Source organism: Galeopterus variegatus, unplaced genomic scaffold (assembly GCF_000696425.1).
Source record: "Galeopterus variegatus unplaced genomic scaffold, G_variegatus-3.0.2 Scaffold3380, whole genome shotgun sequence".
NCBI classification, from domain to species: domain Eukaryota; kingdom Metazoa; phylum Chordata; class Mammalia; order Dermoptera; family Cynocephalidae; genus Galeopterus; species Galeopterus variegatus.
This window is the reverse complement of record NW_007729491.1, coordinates 111895-125196: the sequence shown is the minus strand read 5'-3', so window position 1 is coordinate 125196 and position 13302 is coordinate 111895. Positions and strand designations below refer to the sequence as shown.

The 13302-nt window shown below is 40.7% G+C and overlaps 1 pseudogene; it reads left to right on the top strand.

Moving 5' to 3' along the window:
- The first annotated feature begins 11223 nt into the window (after positions 1-11223).
- LOC103600530 lies at positions 11224-12313 on the top strand (annotated as a pseudogene).
- The last annotated feature ends 989 nt before the right edge of the window (positions 12314-13302 follow it).

The window sequence follows — 13302 nt, the reverse complement described above, 5'->3', positions numbered from 1 at the left end:
CTGTAGCTATTCTGTAGCCGTTGCCTCAGGGATGGGTGCATGGTAATGGAGGCCAATTTTTCCATCTCCTCACCAGAGCATACCACACTATCCACCCCTAGGTCTCATAACTGCAGCAGCCAAGCAGCCAGGGGCTCCCCCCTTTTCTGCCAGAATTGTCTCTCCAAGTCAACTAATTCAACCTGGGTATACAGGACATAGGTAGTGAATTGGGTCACCTGTGGACTGCCCACTGCTTGTCCACCCAGTCCCATAGGCTGCTTGTGTTTCACTTTCTGATGCACAACAGGTTGTGCCTGGAGACGTACAGTCTCCCCCAACTCACCACTGGGTTTGTCATCCTCCCTGGTGTGAGAGGCAGGAGTGGCCAGTCACTGCATGTCATCCTCCAGGACATTTATCCATGCTTCTAATGACTCTGCTTTCTGCTTCAAATCTCGACCAGCTTGCAGTATAGCGAGCAGTAGCCAGGCTCTGGTCAGCAGGAAAGTGGCCACTGGGTGCCACATGCTCAAGGACAGCCACACTTCCTCCCCCTCCAAGGGGCTCTCCACTGTAGTGCCTCGTCTATGCTGACATGCAGTATAGAGAGCAGCAACTAGATCACGGTCAAGAGGAAAGTGGTCATAGTTCATGACATATTCAAGAGTTGCCACATTTCCTCCTCCTCCCAAGGGGCTTTTGGCTCCTGTACCTGCTCAAAATCCTGCTGCCAACTATGCCTATTATAGAGCCAGGGCTAGGGCTCACAGACCCCTCTAGCCCTTTTTCCAGACTGGGTCACAAACCCTTCACACACAGGTTTACGAGCTAGGCAATAGGAAAAGGTCCTGGAAGTCATGGGTGAAGAAATAATAGGCTTTATTCAGAGCTAGGAGCAGCCGCCCTAGTGGCTTCCCAGAGCATCTCGGTGATGGGCCATAATAATCATATACAGTGTATATTGACAAAATAAAAATTTAACAAAAAATAAATAAATAAATTTAAAAAAAGTAAAAAAAAAAAAACAAATATTGACAAAATAAAAATTTAACAAAAAATAAATAAATAAATTTAAAAAAAGTAAAAAAAACCCCAAAAAACAAAAAGACCACTCCTAACAGTGGCAGGAAAAGCAAAATGTATTCTTCTTTCTTATTTTCTTGTATCTATATAAAGAAACCCCGGAAAAATATAAAAAGACCTAATAAAAGTGGTTACCTATTAAAAAAAAAAAAAAAAGAAGCCTTGCATATCAGAGCCATTAGTCCTTTATACTTAAGTCCATAACTCAAAACACCCGGGCGTGCACACGCAACTGCATTAACAAGGAACACTGGGGCACACGCACACACCCACATCAGGTGCTCAGCAAGACTCTGAACATCCGAGGGGCCCTGACCAATTTTCTATATTTTCCCAACATCAGTGAAGAATAAAAAATGTTTATTTTACCTTCACTTATTTCTTCTTCAATGCTCTTTCTTTCTGTATGTATATCCGTGTTTCTGACCTCTTTTTCTTCTCTCTAAAGAAGAAAAATTTTAACATTCCTTGCAAGACAAGTGTTCTGGCATCTAATTCCTTCAATTTTTGTCTGTCTGAGGAAGTATTTCTCCTTTACTTTTGAAGGATGATTTCACAGGATACAGAACTCCAGGTTGGTGTTTTTTTTCTCTCAACACTGAATATTTCACTCCACTCTCTTATAGCTTGCAGGGTTTCTGAGGAGATGTTGGATTTAACTCTTATCTTTGTTTCTCTCTGGGTAAGATGTTCTTCCCTCTACCCCCATTTCTCTCAGATGTTTCTTTATTTTTGATTTTCTGTAGTTTGAAAATTATATGCCTAGTTGTAGAGTTTTGGCATTTATCCTGCTTGGTTGTTTCTGAGCTTCCTGGATCTTTGGTTTTGTGTCTGACATTAATTTGTGAAAGGTCTTAGGCATTACTGTTTCACATATTTCTTCTGTTTCCCCCCCACCCATGCCTTCTACTATTCTCATCACTATATTATATCTTTTGTACTTGTCCCATAGTCCTTGAATATTATGGGGTTTTTTGGTCTTTTTTTTTTTATTATATCTTTTGTACTTGTCCCATAGTCCTTGAATATTATGGGGTTTTTTGGTCTTTTTTTTTTTCCCCCCTGCTTTTCAGTTTTTGAAGTTTCTATTGTTTTATCCTCAAGCTCATAGATTCTTTTTTCAGCTGTGTCCAGTCTACTAATAAGCCAAAGACATTTTTTATTTCTTTTGCAGTGTTTTTGATCAGTAGTTTTTTAGTCTGGTTCTTTCTTAGGACTTTTTTCTCTATGCTTACATTGCTCATCTGTTGTTGAATACTGTCTGGTTTATCCCTCTGAGCCCTTAACATATTAAAAATTCCCTGTCTGATCATTTCAACATCCTAGCCATACATTGTTCTGATCCTTTCTCTGTCACTTCAAGTTATGTTTTTTTGTCTTTTAGAATGCCTTGTAATTTTTTTATAGCCAGATATGTTATACTAGGTAAAAGGACATGCGGTAAAAATGCATTCAGTAAGGTAGTGACAAGGCGTGGAAGAGGGGAAGCTGTGTTAATTTGTTTGGGCTGTTACAACAGAATACCATATAGTGTGCAATGTATAAACAACAGAAATTTATTGCTCTCAGTTTTTGAGGCTGGAAAGTCCAAAATCAAGTCTCCAGGAGATTTGGTGCCTGGTTAGGGCCCATTCCTCATAGATGGCACCTGCCTTGTGTCCTCACATGGTGGAAGGGGCAAGGACGCTTTCTTTGTTTTTTTTCCATAAAGGCACTAATCCCTCTCATGAGACCCATCCTGATAAGGCTCAGAGCACCCATGACTTAATCACATCCCAAAGGGCCCACCTGTTAATTCTAGTGCATTGGGGTTATTTTTCAATATTTTAATTTTGGGGAGACAGAAACATTCAGATCGTAGTAGAGTGTCTGCAATCTTATGATAAAGTCTCATTCATGTAATGAGCCTCTGTCTTTGGAGTGTGAACTTCAAAAGTGTTTCTCAGTTGGTTAGAGCATGGCATTATAAAACCAAGGTCAAGAGTTTGGGTGCCCACACCATGAAAAGAAAGTGTTCCTCAGTTTATTTTTTCTTTCTCCTTAGGTGGGCCAGGGTGGCTGGAGTGTGCTGGAGTTGGATATTCCTCTTCTGTCATATGATAAGAGACATATGACATGTCTGTCCTATGGAAGGCTAGAGTGGGCTGGAGTTGGGTATTTCCCTTCGTCCAGATCATTTAGGCTCTGATAATATTACAGCAGGTTAGGCTGCAGTTAAGTAGTTTCTCCTGAGAGCAGGTCTTGTTAAGAAAAGTAGAGTTCTCTGGCATATTTCATAATGGTTTGCCTTTTCCTCTCCCACTGGTGGAAGCAGGAGGGGAGTTTACTATTCACTGTAGAAACCTGGTCAAGGTCTTGGGAGGTAAATTTCACAATATTATGGAGACCCATTTATGACTGGGTCCCCCTGGAGTTAGTTCTTGGAGTTGACCACACTGAGCTTCCAGCAATTTGTCATCCACAATTCAGGTTTTCCTGCTCTGGCACTGGTTCCCATGGTGGTTTACTCTTGTAAGTCTCTGTTCCTATTAGCCATGACTCTGTATATTTGCCTGTCTGCCTCTCTAATCTGGGGGGTAGTGGTTCACCCCATGTCCTCCCCTCTCTTAGGGATCTCAGAAGAGTTTTTGATTTTTCAATCTCTTCCGCTTCTTCTTTGTTTTTAGGATGGAGTGATGACTTCCAAGCTTTTTATGGGCACAGATAGCTGAAATATATTTCTAAAAGCACCTTCTTAATGTCTATGTAAATAATCAAAGGATTTTGCTCCATAGAACTACAAATGTGTTGAATTATTGTGGAGGATACCAACATTAATAAAGCAAATGTACTTTACAGGGCCTAACTTTTTAGAATTGCACATAGAAATGTTAAGCTTGGGAAAGACAGAAAACTTTTCCTGGGCTAATGTCTCTGTTGTAGATAAAGAATTGTAACAGCAATAATGCTTGCTATTAGGGCAGATGTCCTTGGTGCAGCTAAACCTAATGATTGTTGCCATGACAAATATCTTACTGTTCTTTTTGTGGCCACCTATGTTCCTTTTCTGTAAGGAACTTTCCAGGCTTTCTTGCCTGGAAAATAAAAATGGAGAGAGAACCTGATTCAGGGCAATTTCCAGGATCTTTCTGCTCTTGAAAGAATTATTCCTGGAGGTAACCATTTTCGGGCCTCTCACTGCTCAGAAGAAATGGGCTTTGAGTAATCCTTTGTGTCTCCATCATCCTGGGGGAGAGGTGGCAAATTATATAGGTAGACTTCTTAATACTGAGTTTTCCTTTGTTCATGCAATAAACTCAGAAAGTTTGTTCCTGGTCTTCAAAGTCTATTTCTCTTCTATCTTTAAATATTAACATTTCTGCAGATTCTTACTTATCTTTGTTTTTCTTCTTTCAGTCTCTTAGGTCATTTACTCTGATGGCTTCAGGTACCATTGAAGTTTTGATACTTTCCAAATCTTTATCTTCAGCTTAGATCTCTCTCCTGAACTCTGGAATCATATATCCAACTGCCATTTGGACATCCCAACAGATATTTCAAATATAATGTTTCCAAGTTTGTGTCACTTCTGCCTGTTATATTTTTCTCTCATTTTCCAAATTTCACCTTGTTACCGAACTCAGGTCCAGCTGCCCGCCCCCTTGAGAAAAAAAGAAAAGGGTGGTGTTAGAAACGCAGATATATTTAGCTGGAGGAGATGGGAGGCTGTCCCATCTCCAAGATTTAGATTTACTGAGGGGCTTTTAAAAGAGGGGTTGAGGGAATGGAATGTGGGAGGTGAAAAGCAGGAGAGCAGGAGACATGAGTTATGAGTGGTCTGTGTCTATCGGCAGGTACAATGTCTCGCCAAGGCCTCGTCTGGTTTCTGTTTTCATCTTTGCTGTTTTCTCAGGACCCTGCAAGATTTTGATTTGCGCTGGTGTATTTGGCTTGTGCCCAAGACCAGCTTCCAGTCATTTGGCCTTGATCATTTCTCAAAACTCTACAAGTCTCAAAGAAAGAACTTTGAGCTTTGCAAAGTACTAATTATCTTCTTGGCCTTGTTTTCCTATTTAGTGAACAAGATAAGAAAGTCAGGGGATGGGAAGAAAGAGTGGAGAGAAAAAAAACTGTCCTCTTAAAAATCCTCCCTCCCTCCATAGGCCAGGCAGTTTTAGGTCCCAACATGGCTTCAGTCCTTCTCACCCCAACAACCGTACAGTGCCAGTGCCTAAATAGCTGCGATCTTGTAGTCAGCCTGGGAATAAAACTCTTCTTTTTAGCCTCTGCACAGCAAATTAATACCACATTCTGTTCCTGCTGTTTCTTTCCTTCCCCCCCCTCTTTATAGCATTACTTCCCTCTTCTGTTTGCTTACTGCTTTGTGTCCTGATGTAGGTGATCTTCTGTCATTCTGTTTTCTTTGCTTTGACTCTCCCTAGGTCGTTTCCCATTCTTCACCTCCTAGTGGATGACTATTAAAATGCAAATCTGGTCGTGTACCTTACCTTTTCTTATGGGATCTCGTTATTTATACCCTGTGGTTTGGGAAGTGGCTGTGTTCATCCAGGAGTGCATACAGGTAATTCTTTGGCATGTAGGAAGGAAATTTTGGGATGCCTTTGTATGTGCTTTTAATTTATAAATAATTAAAAAACGAGAATAAGTGCATAAAATGTTTTATTGTTTGAATTAGGTCAAATATTTAAATGTGGAATCACTCCATAATCAGGTCTTTCAATGGTGTTTTTTATATCTTTTCATGGTCCAGTATCCTTCACCTAGACAAGGTGCTGTGTGTGGTTCTGTTAATGTGGGATGTGTTCTTGGGGTCCTTGTGACTGGACTTTTGTTGTTACCTCATATTCATGAGAACATGTGATTCACATGGAAGAGCTACATATCTTTGGCATTTAAGTGAAATGCAAACTGAGTACGAAATAAAACTAAATATATATATTTTTTACCCCAGTCTTCATTGAACTTGTGTCTAAGTTAGTTCATCTAATACATTATTCCAGGTATGTATTTATATCTTCATACCAGATCATAAGCTCCTTGGAGGAGCAGAATTTTATTCATACTTTTATCATCAGCAACAACAATGGTTTTAGATCTATAAGGTAAGCTTTGGAATAGTATTTTTAGTAATTAATAAGTTATTACAGTGGCAGGATATTCCTCCTATGGTTATTCTTTCTCCTACCATATGGAGTACAATGCAGATGCCTCTTATGTAAGATACACATGACACACACACACAGAAGTATGCACTCCCAGATTCCTTTTTTGTGACCCAGAGCTGATGACTTGAGTTAGAGATAAATGTACCATTACAGGAGTTGGTGTTCATTGAAGATGTGGCTGTGGACTTCACCTGGGAGGAGTGGCAGGACCTGGATTATGCTCAAATGACTTCATGCAGGGACATGATGCTGACCCAGCAGCCTGGTATCATTGGGTGAGTGCAACTCCAGAGTAAGTCCCAGGAACAACACTTTCTTCTTTGTTGGTAAGTAAAAGAACTGTTTATAAGGTTTAATGCTATTTAGGTAAGATCCCATTTCATGAAGAACGTATATATCATCCCTCTCCGACAAAAAGTTCAAATCGACCCCTTCATTGCACAAGTTCTCTCCCCCTGTCTCATTTATTTATTTATTTTACAAGAGAGTTATGGTGAACATTTATTATTTTGTTTTAATTTTAATTTGTCAATATACAATGCAGTTGATTTTCATGTCCCTTTACCAATTCCTCCTTTCCCCCCTTTCTCTCCCCCATTGCCCCATCAACATCATATCTGTCCACTTGTCTTAACAAGTTCAAGGAATTGCTGTGATTGTTGTGTCCCCCCCCCCCCCCACATTGCACAACTTCTGAAACTGAGCCCTTGTCATTTTTCCAAGGGTCTGACTTGGCAGTTTGACAAAGTCCTAAGCTTTTTTCCATTAACAGAGCATTGTATTACCAAACCTGAGGTGATGTTCAAGTTGGAGCAAGGAGCAGAGAACTGGATGGTAGGAGAACTCCCAAACCAGAGCCTCCCAGGTTAGTTGGCACATACTGGGCAGAGGCTGGGAAGAGTAAAGCTCAGTGACATAGGGAGCATTCAGCTGTTTCTGTGTTTTTTCAATATTTAATTTTATTTTTTATTTTTAAAATTTATTTTATTTATTGAATCAAAATCGATTATACATATTTTTGGGGTTGAACATTGAGATATGTTGATTAAATCAATATTACTAGCATATATATTGTTACAAATTGTAATTATTCTTTATGCCTCTTGACCAACCTCTCCCCTTCCCCTATACCTCCCCCTCCCCCTTCTAATTGCCCTAGATTTCTTCTCTCCTTCTGAAAGATAATGGTTACTCTGTTAACTTGTTGCCTAGATGATCTGTCCAATGCTGATAGATGTGATCGGGTCCCCCAATATTATCATAGAGCAGAAGCTGCTTCTGTCACTCTGAAATGGGTTTTTTGGAGAGAGACACCCTCTTCTTTTCTTTGTCTCTGCTGGTAACTCTTCCTGTGTGAATGCACTCCAGTGGTTGGTGGACCATCTGCGTGGTGGTTGTGGTGTCAGCAGCCATGGTTACTGTGGTGGCTGTGGTGGGTCACCCACGTGGAGGTGCTGTTTTTTGCATGCTCCTTGGCACTGGCTGTATGCCTGGTTGTGGGATGTGTTTGGTCCCCTTATCCATGCCTCTGATCCCTCAGCAGGCCCCAAGGTGCTGGCGCCATGTGCCTGGTTGTGGCAGAGAGGTCTGTTCCCCTTCTCCATGCCTCGGGTCCCTGGCCAGGCCCTGAAGCTCTGGCGTGGTGTGCCTGGTTGTGAGAGAGAGGACCACTCCCCTTCTCCTTGCCCCAGATCCCTGGGTGGGCTACGAGGTGCTGGCATGTTGTGCCTGATTGTGGGAGGGAGGTCCGGTCCCCTTCTGCATGCCCTGGGTCCCTGGGTGGGCTCTGAGGTGCTGGCATGGTGTGCCTGGTTGTGGGAGGGGGGTCCAGTCCCCTTCTCCATGCTTCAGGTCTCCAGGATGGCCCTGAGGCACTGGTGCAGTTTGCCTGGAAGTGGGAGTGGGGTTCTGTCCCCAGATCCAAGCCTCCAGTTCCCAGGCAGGCCCCAAGGTGCTGGTGGTGTGCCTGGGCTAGAACTAATTTTTTGTCCTTTGCTTCTAACACGGGAACTTCCTGTGGGAACCAGTACTTGAGCTGTGTGGTTGCTTAAATTGCTACTTTGCTGCTGTTTCCCTAGGGAAGGCTTTTTGTGCAGCTCAGGGTTTAATGGTTGACCTTATAGGTACTTCCAGTTCTCCAGAGACCTGGTGGATCTGTATTCTGTAGAATCTCTGATCTGGGCCTGAGTTTTTTCATCAAATTGTACCCCATGAAATTCTGCATTCCTGACCAGTCTCCTCTGAGTGGTCCTGTGCTGATTGGGGGGCAGATCAGCTGTTCTTGCTGTGTCCCAGTGTTCCCCTGGTGGGCACGACTCCCCCACTGCCTGTGCTGCAAACACTTCCCCTGGGATGGGCCTGTGCTGGTCCCTTGCGATGACTCACTGGCCTCTGAGTGGCTCCCTTTTCTCAGTTGTTCTGGCTCCTTGCTCCTGCATGGGTTCACGTGAACCCTATTAGTGGTCTTGCTGTCCTGGGGGCCGCCAAGGCCCTCTTCTCTCTTGCTGCCTCCAAGTAACTCCATCTGAAGGGCACAGCTGCAGCTTCTGCTGGCTCCTGCTCCATGCGCTCAGCAGCTCAAGCCTTAAAGCAGCCACGGCCTGAAATGCTCAGAGCAGCTTTTTCTTTCTCTCATTGTAGTTTCTCCCGCCTTCATGAACTCTGTAGGTCTCTCCTCCTCTTCCCCTGAGCTCCAGTGGCCCTGGCTCGGCTGATGTTACATTTTTATAGTTGTAAATTTGGTTGATTTGTGGGAGAGAGTGACGCTGTGGACCGTCTATTCCGCCATCTTGATTGGATCTCCCCAGCTATTTCTGTGTTTTTTTGCAGGTCCCTGACTGGAGGACAGCTCATCTACATGCATCAAACACATGCTTTGTATTATCTCCAGGGAGGGCTCTCACACATACACCTTTGCCTATTATGTTGCTGAATATTTTTTTTTATATTTTTTCAAAATTTAATTCCTGCCTTTCTCTTCTTAGACATTATTCTTTGCTATTCGCTTTCCAGTGTTCTCAGCTGCTGTCTTTTCCTCCATTCTTATGGATATTTTATTTTCTTCAGACTATGTTAGTCTGTTTTCTGTTGTTTATAACAGAATACATGAACCTGGGTAATTTATAAAGAACCAAAGTGGCATTTCCTACATTCTGGAGGCCAAGAAGTCCAAGGTCAAAGGGGTGCATCTGGTGAGGCCCTTTTTTCTGGTTGGGACTCTAGGCAGAGTCCTTAGGTGTTGCAGGGTGCAAGTTAGCATGGTGAGAGTAGAAAGAGTGCATATACATGCTTTCTCTCTCTCCTTATAAAGCTGCCAGTCTACTTACTGATAACCCATTAAGCCATTAATTCATTAATGGATTTATTCATTTATTCATTTATGAGGACATAGCCCTTACTATCTAATCACTTCCCTAAAGCCCTACTTGTCAAATACCATAATTGGATTTCCCACCCTCTTAACACTGTTATAATGAGGATCAAGCTTCAATGTGAATTTTGGGGGGCTATTCAGAGTATAGCAAAGATGTTTACTAATTCATTTATTCTTTCAACACATTTTCATCAAGCAAGTTTTAAGCACTGGTGATTTCCTAGTTGTATCTACAACAGCCATGTGTAAATAATTGCTTTCATAGAGTTTACATTCTGATGAGAAGGAAACAAGAAAATATATGTTAAGTAGATGTATACAAATTACAAGGAATATTTGATCAGAGCGAAAGAGAAAAATGGGATGTGAAAATTTAGAAAGTCAGAGAAGGCTGCTTTAGGGGGGATTATTAAGTGTTTGCTTTGGCAAAGCTTCACTTCAAGTTAACTCTTTTGTGATATTGACATATAATACATATATGAATATAAAATGTAGATTTGAGGGTGGACATCACTCATGAAGATAAAATTTGGAAATTGGTGTCCAAAAACTGATATTTAAAAGGCATACTTATAGAGGAGGCAATGTAAGGAGTTGATAAGAAAATGAGGACAGGAGTCAGCCTTGTGTACCACCACATCAGAAATCATGAAACTGAGGAGGACCCAGCATAGGAGCATGGAAAGGGGTGGTCCTGGACTTACGAATTAAAAATGAAAAAAATAAAGAAGAAAGAAAAAGATGATTTAACATTAGAAAATTTATTAATACAATTTACTACATTAAGTCAGTAAACCCTTATACTCATAAAGCCAATAGCCATTATTAATTTTTATAAAATCATATGCCAGTAGGATAGGAAGAAACTTTTTTTACCATTACATGAGTATTCAATAGGATATGCTTATGTGTGGTTCGTGGATATGGTTCCCCCCCCCCCATTTCTGAAGTCCACATATTTGACCTAATTGAGAGGAAACAAGAAAGTTAAAGTAGACATTTGTGGTAAGTCGTAATCAGCAACAGCAACATATCAACTGAGGAGAGAGTTGAGTTAGGAAAATCATTTAAATTGAGCTCAAATCACATTTCAAATTTGGTTACAAATAATGGAAATTATTCAGGAACAAGGCCTGAAGAGTTTTATGTATATCAGAACATACTTCTTCTTAGAGAGCCCAATGAGACACATGCTGGAGAGAAACCTGATGACCTTAACATGACTGAGAAATTGTGCCTACATTGTGAACACCTTATCATCCCAAGATGCACACTGGGCAGAAGCCTTTTGAATAGAGTAGAAAAGGGAAGGCCTTCAGCACAGAGCCAATATTATTGACACATAAAAGGTTTTATATGGAGAGACATCCTGTAAATATAATGAATGTGGGAAAGCCTGTGATAAGTCAGCTCTCATCACCCAAGAGATAACTCAAGTGAGGAGAAAAACTTTTGAATGCAATATACATTTGAAAATGTTCTATAAAAAGTCTAAACTCACTAAACATTAGAAAAAACACACAGGAGTGAAACCCTACCAATGTAGTGAATGTGAGAAATGTTTCACTAATAAATTTTACCTTACAACATATCAGAGAACACATACAGGGGAGAAGCCCTATGAATGTATTGAAAGTGAGAAATTATTCTATCAGAGTTAAGATTTTATTATTCATCAGAGAATTTTCACAAGGGAAAAACTCTGTGATTGTAATGACTGGAAAAACCTTTCACAAGAAGTCACTCTTCAGCAGGCATCAGAGAATTCACACAGGTGAGAAACCATATGAATCTAATGAATGTGAAAAAATCTTTGACTTGAAGTCACACTTTAGCATCAGGGTACTCACACAAGAAGAAAACCCTATGAATGTAATGAATGTGGGAAAACCTTTTGCTAGAAGTCACACCTCGGCAGGCATCAGAGTATTCACGTAGGTGAGAAACCGTATCAATGTAAAGAATGTAGGGAAACTGTCTACCATAAATCAGACTTTAATGTGTATCTGAGAACTCACACAGGCGAGAAACTATATGAATGTAATGAATTTAGGAACTCTTACTCACATAAGTCAACCCTCACTGTACATCAGAGAATTCACACAAGTGAGAAACCATATGAATGTAAACAATGTAGGAAATCTTTCTACAGTAAATCACACCTCAGTGTACATCAGAGAACTCACACATATGAGAAATATGAAAGTAATGAATGTGGGAAAACTTTCTACCATAAATCAGACCTCAAGATACATCAGAGAACTCACACTGGTGAGACACCATACGCGTGTAAAGAATGTGGAAAAGCTTTTAACCAAAAGTCATACCACAGCAGGCATCAGAGAAATCACACAGGTTACAAACAATATGAGTGTAAAGAATGTAGGAAAATTTGCTACAGGACATCATACCTGACTGAACATCAGAATTCATGGAGGTGAGAAATCATATGAATGTAATGATGGTGGGAAAAGTTTTTGCCAGAAGTCAGACCTCTCTAGACATAAAAGAATCCACAGGAGGAAAACCCTATGAATGATATGGGTGTGGAAAAATCTTTTTCCGGAAGTCATACCTCAAAACGCATTAGAGAACTCACACAAAAGAGAAGCCCTATGAATGTACAACTGTCTCCCAGTATTCACAGAGGGTTGGTTCCAGGATACCCTGTAGATACCAAAAATTGCAGATGCTCAAGTCCTTTATATAAAGAGGTATAGCATTTGCCTATTACCTATGCAAAATTTACTGCTGTATACTTTATATCTTTGTCTAGATTACTTACAATACTGAATACAATGTAAATACTATGTAAACAGTTGTTATACTGTGTTGTTGTTTACTCGTACTGCTGTTGTATTTTTACTTTTTATCTCTTCTCACATATTTTTGATCTGTGATTGGTTGAATCAGCAGATGTACAACCTGCACATATTGAAGGCTGACTTAATGAATGTGGAAACATCTTTTGTCAGAAGTCACACTGCAGCAGGCATCAGAAAATTCACACGAGGGAGAAATCCTGTATGGTAGAGACTGGCTATGTGTTTTCCAAAAACTACTCTCTTTTCTCTTGTACACACAGTCAGCATTCTCAGAATTCCATTATTGTGTGTGGGGCAGGGTAATTGAGCTCTGGTCAGGGGAATATGGACACAAGTGATGAACATTACTTCCAGGCATGGCAACAAAACAATGACCATGCAGTTTTCCCCAATTTCACATGTCCTCTGGGGCTGAAGTGCAGATGGCCCCCAGAGGGTGGCCCTGAGAGTCATAGGTGGGAGGCTATCCTTGTATATCACAAGATTCACACAGAAGATGAACCTGTGTTGCACCTTTTAGTCCCAAGTCAGCTTATGGAAAAATCAAATTATGGGGAGATACAATGCAACAGACAGGGAACACCTTATCAGGCAAGGATGTCTCATTAAATGGTGAAAATAAAGTAAATCTTTATATATATCTTTTTTTAAAAAAATTATTTTTATTTTTTCAATATACAATGTAGTTGATTATTATGTCCCATCACCGAAACCTCCCTCCCTCCTCCCTCTCCCCCCTCCCACCCAAGTGTGTCCCCTCCATTTGCTTGTTGTAAGAACTTCAAAAAAAATAATTGTGGTTGTTATATCTTCCTCTCCCCTCCCCCCCCCCCCTTTTTTTTTTTTTTTTTTTTTTTTTTTTTTTTTTTTTTTT